The sequence below is a fragment of the Ixodes scapularis genome, unplaced genomic scaffold (genome assembly GCF_016920785.2).
Source record: "Ixodes scapularis isolate PalLabHiFi unplaced genomic scaffold, ASM1692078v2 PGA_scaffold2__306_contigs__length_199485367, whole genome shotgun sequence".
Classification (NCBI taxonomy): Eukaryota; Metazoa; Arthropoda; class Arachnida; order Ixodida; family Ixodidae; genus Ixodes; species Ixodes scapularis.
In genome coordinates this window covers 68,909,390-68,914,918 of record NW_024609857.1, presented here as the reverse complement: position 1 = coordinate 68,914,918, position 5,529 = coordinate 68,909,390, and positions in this window count along the sequence as shown.

The following is a 5,529-nucleotide window of genomic DNA, read 5'->3' as shown; positions in this document are numbered from 1 at the left end:
GCATCTAAATCTCGATTATTGTCTTTTATATCGCTGGCTCTGGCAAGAAAATGACATTCTGTTATTCCTCGGTGGGTTAAAAAGCTCATAAATGAAGATTTTTCGGCGTATGGCCCCAAACTTTTATTCAGGCGAAAAAGAAGTCGGCCCGTCGCAGACGACGCGTAGCCTCAGCAGTGCTCTTCTCCGACCAGTCTCCGACAGCGTTGCTAAAAAATGGCGGTCGTTTCCTCTCTGCTCTCTTCTTTTTCTCTCGCTCCTTCGGCGCTTCCTCCCTTTTATTTACTTTTCTCCCCTCCGGCGCCTTCGTCGCCACTCCCACTGGCCAAACTCTCCCAATATACGGCTCTGGCCCACGGTCCCGCCGCACGGGAATCCTCACACTGCGGAGCGAGCCACAGGTTTTGAAGAAGATACGCTCTTTTCAAATAACGAAATAACACAGGACAGAAGCATAGTTAAAATGAAGCATAGCTTCGCAAGCACACGGTACACGACAAAGTTTCAAACAGCAGCCCACTTCGCAGAAACAAACTGAAGTTGCTCACCGGCGTTTGCAGGAGTCGTCCATGCTGTCCTGAACTTACGGGCGTTGGCAAGACGCCGGTAGCTTCTCCCAGCTCTCAGTCATTGCTTGCTATTCTTGAACACGCTATCCATAAGGAAGATATCTCAAATATCCGCTAAAACGTCTATAACGTAAAAAAAGGGAGACTCCCGAAGCCTATGGAACTCCAACGGCCATTCAAAGGCAGCCCAACGGAAGCTGATTGTAATAGCGATTGTCTTGCGCAGTCTTCAAGAGCCTCTTTTCCTTCTGTATTTTTTTTTTTTTGTTTTAGAGCGATACTAAGCAAATCATTATTATATTAGCAACAATAATGATGTAAAAAAAACTACAAAAAGTTAGTAAATCTTAGGTTTTACTTAAACTTTAGGTTGTTTCTTTTTTTGTGTGTAAAACCGAAACTAACTCAAGCAACGTTTCCTTTGTCCTATTTGTTTGCGTGCGCGTGTGTGCGTGCATGCGCGTGTGTGTGTGCGCGCGCTTGTAAATGCGTCCGCGCGCATGCGTGTGTGCGTCTGTGCTTGTGCGTACGTGTGCGTCTGCGCGCGGGCATGCGTTTGCGCGTGTGCATGCGTGTGTACGTATGTGAGCGCGCGTGTGTGTGTGTCTGCACGCCCGCAAGCGTTTGTTTGTGCGTTCTATTGAACTGCGCCAGCTAGAAGTACAATTGGATGTCCCTAGACATTGTTAAAAACAATACCTTATTAGTAATTATTATTATTGAAACATTGCCTTGAGTCTTTAGACTCAGGGCCATAGAATTTTCTATAATTGGGTAAAGAAAATGTATTGGTTCCCAGTCTTTAGACTGTGGATCATAGAATTTTCTATAGGCGGGAAAAGAAAATTGATTGTATCCCAGTCCTTAGACACAGGGCCCTAAACTTTTCTATAGCTGGCTGTAGCTGTTTTTATTAATTTCTAAGGCCGACCATACAGGGCTACAGGGAGTGATCGCCTGCCATTGAATTTTCCATAGACGACCATATACCATTTTTGTAGGGGATGTCTCGGACTGGTTTATTATGGGTTCTGCCTCTTTAAACAAAAGATGAAGCAATATTGCGCGAATATAAGAAATATAGAAATAAGTTAAATGCAGATATTAAGAAAGCTCGTAAGTTTTATTATGGGTATAAATTCTCCTTAATCTATAATGATCCCCAAAAAATTTGGAATAGGCTATGAAGCCTTATCACTCGGCCACATGATATACTGCCTAACGAGCTATTAATTGATGGCGTTTTGTATTCTAATTCCTCAATGGCTACTAAATTTAACACACATTTCTTAAATTCCAAACCTTTTCCGCTGCATCCTCACCTGGTAGTAGTATTGATATTTACATGCCCTCGATTGGATCTGCAAGCTCAATTTTTTTTAGCCCTGTAACGGAGGAGGAGATAATTCATTTACTATTTACTTTAAAAAATAACACAGCAGCTGGAGCCGACGACCTAGAGGCTGTACCGATCAGAGCAGCATCTCATTTTCTAAGTCGTCCCCTGGCACATATTTGCAACACTTCAATACTGACTGACATATTTCCAGAAAAAATTAAACTAGCCCGAGTGTGTGTAATACATAAAGGGGGCCCACATAACAATATAAATAATTATAGAACACTTTCGGTGCTACCTTTATTTTCTAACGTCCTAGAGCAAGTTGTAAATGTTCGACTTTCAAAATACTTGATAGAAAGGAAAATAATTGTAAAAGAACAATACGTTTTCCAGAAAAATAAGTCGACAGAAAAGGCATTGTTACTTATTAAGGATAAGCTGATAAGTAGTTTTAAAAATCAACTATACACTTTAGGGATCTTCTGGGACTTTCGCAAAACGTTTTAATCAATTACACATTATTTTATTAAAGTTATCAGATTATGGTATGAGGGAAATAACGGAATTTAATTCGCAGCTATTTATCTGACAAGTCACAATATATACAAAAAAAAATTTGAATCAGAGCAAGAAAAAATAAGTTATGGCGTACCTCAAGGATCAGTTCTAAGGCAATTACTGTTCCTTATTTATATTAATGATACAATAAATATACCTAAAACTCCAGACATTATACTTTACGCAGACGATAATAATGTGTTTTTTTACGGATAAAGATATAAGTGTAACCGAGGATGCATCAAATGAGTGGCTGCGCGAGCTTCAACTCTGGCTGAGCTCCAACCAACTAGAACTAAACATTAACAAAAAAAAATACATTATTGTTAAACCTAGTCTTAAGCAACTAAGTAGTACTTTTAAAATAACTTTTAAAAACATGACGCTGGAGCGGGTGACCTCCCTAAAATTCCTAGGCGTTTTCTTCGAAGAAACAATAAGCTGGACCCACCATATAAACCATGCCCGTTCTATAATATCTCGATCCACAGGCATCATATACAAACTGAAAGATCTCCTCCCTAGTTGGCAAAATGTCAGTTGTACTACAGTCTAATACAATCGCACCTACATTACTGCTTATTATTCTGGGGAACCACCACTAAAACCAATCTAGATAGGTTACTAGGCATTCAGAAAAAAGCAGTTCACTGTATCGCAAGTGCTCACTTCACCAATTATTCAGCTCCGTACTTCAAAAAGTAAAAAATTTTGGATATAAAAATGCTGTATACGCTAAAATTAGCCATGGAAATATATTATTACTACAACAATCAGCAAAATAGATTTTGTGAAACTTATCATACTAAGACAACCCAATATGATCTGCGGAATGACACTTACATAAAACCCAAAATAGGGACAAACTATGTCTCACAAGCATTATCCTACAAAATACCAGAAATCTTAAATGGACACCCCTGTGTGAATTAATGTCGAGAGTTGGGCTAGTTGGTATTCGTTGATCATAATGTAAAAAGAGCGCAAACGAACACGGACGAAGGAGAAGAAACACGCAGACGGGACAAGCGCTGACTCGCAACTGAAACTTTATTACTTGGAAAAGGAAAAAGAAAATAAGATAAACACACACACACACCAGGAAGACCCCCTAAATCAGCACTCTCACTCAGACGCGTACGTGTCAGCCCCTTCCCCTATCAGCACCATCACATCACCGCGTGGCCAACTTTCACCCTCTCGCGCATAAATTCAAATTATTTTTGTGAAAGCGTTATTGAGGCCTCACTCACACACCGATCCCCCAGAGTGACAATGTGAAAGGCTTGTGGTGATCCCGTATATCCACAAAATCTCCCATAGTCTAAAGAAGGTCGGAAGCCGATATTACATACCGGTGGTGTTTTCAGCGCCCCCTCAGACTTAAACAGGTCTGCTCTAGGACTGAGGCAGGAGCGGAAGGGCACCCAAAACGAGAGTGCAGAAAGAAACATGCGAAACCGTTCGTCAGATGTTGTGAGGGGGTTGTTTATAAGATTTATGAGTTTATAAGTGTTACGTCGGCCTGTCTGTCCGATGTAACACTTATTACACGAGAGGGGGTCTCGTGTAATAAGTGTTACTTCGGCCAGACAGGACGTTGTTTAAACGATCGGCTTAGAGAGCATAACTACTCCCTTAGTGCCACGGTTGGAGGGCACCTCTCGTTGTACTGCAACGTATGCAAGTGTAAACCGTCCTTCCCTGGCACTGCAGTATTAGGACGAAACAAAGATAGATTGGCGAGAGAAGTGCTCGAGGCCTTTCACATTGTCACTCTGAGGGATCGGTGTGTGAGTGAGGCCTCAATGACGCTTTCACAAAAAGAATTTGAATTTATGCGCGAGAGGGTGAAAGTTGGCCACGCGGTGATGTGATGGTGCTGATAGGGGAAGGGGCTGACACGTACATGTCTGAGTGAGAGTGCTGATTTGGGGTCTTCCTGGTGTGTGTGTGTTTATCTTATTTTCTTCTTTTTCCTCTTTTCAAGTAATAAAGTTTCAGTTGCGAGTCAGCGCTTGTCACGTCTGCGTGTTTCTTCTCCTTCGTCCGCGTTTGTTTGCGCTGTTTTTACATTATGACCCTTGTGTGGTTGAAATATTAAAATCTCCTACTTCATTACCTAGATTTGAAAATACCAACAAACATTACCTTTTGGACGCCTCTGAATAGTTCTGTATATGTGTATGAATTCATGTATATATGAATGGTATGTATTTTGTATCCTGTATTTGCATTTGTAGTTTTGTGAAAAGCGTCTAGCCCTACGCATCCGTTATATTTCTGTGTATTCAAGTTAAACTTGACTGTAAAACATGTTTCCCTGTTTAATGTGCATATGTTAATCACATTTTTATATGCTTGCAACCGGTTGGTATGTTTTTGTTATTACCATTTCCTTTTTTCTGCTGTCCGATGTATAAGGGTGGGGGGCATTGTAAGGTAAAGTCTGTTTACCTTTTGCCCACTCGCCCGTGACTCAAGAAGTCCAAATAAAGGTTATTATCTGTGTGACTTATTGTGCATGTCACCATATTCTAAAATGAATATTTTACACAAGTTGACATGGTCATGTGACAGGTTCTAGCAGCATGTCATGAATATTTGTCAAACATTTTTACTATATTTTGATTTCTAGTTGTGTTCTCAGATATAAACTCGAGACTATCTGATTTTCTTACTGGACACTTCCATCAATAAATATTTGTAAAAAATGCTAATATTGAGCATTTCTCCCTGGTTTCCGATTTCTGAGCATGGAGTGATTTGTAAGAAAATTAAATGGTGACCTCATATCTAAAGTTTTGTTTGCAAACATAAAAATTGTATGCAAAAGAGCCACTTTATTATCAGCTATTTGCATGAATTACAACAGTCATTATAAAAAAACTAGACTGGTAACAACCGTTGCTTTTCAAGCAGAAATCTAACCTGTACATTATGGAGAGAGACATATATATAAGATTTCCAAAACCATTTCATATTATTTATTTAGCACCCTTTTCCACACCTTCTTACACCCTTCACTAAATTGAGGGTGTAACACGAAACACCACCTCT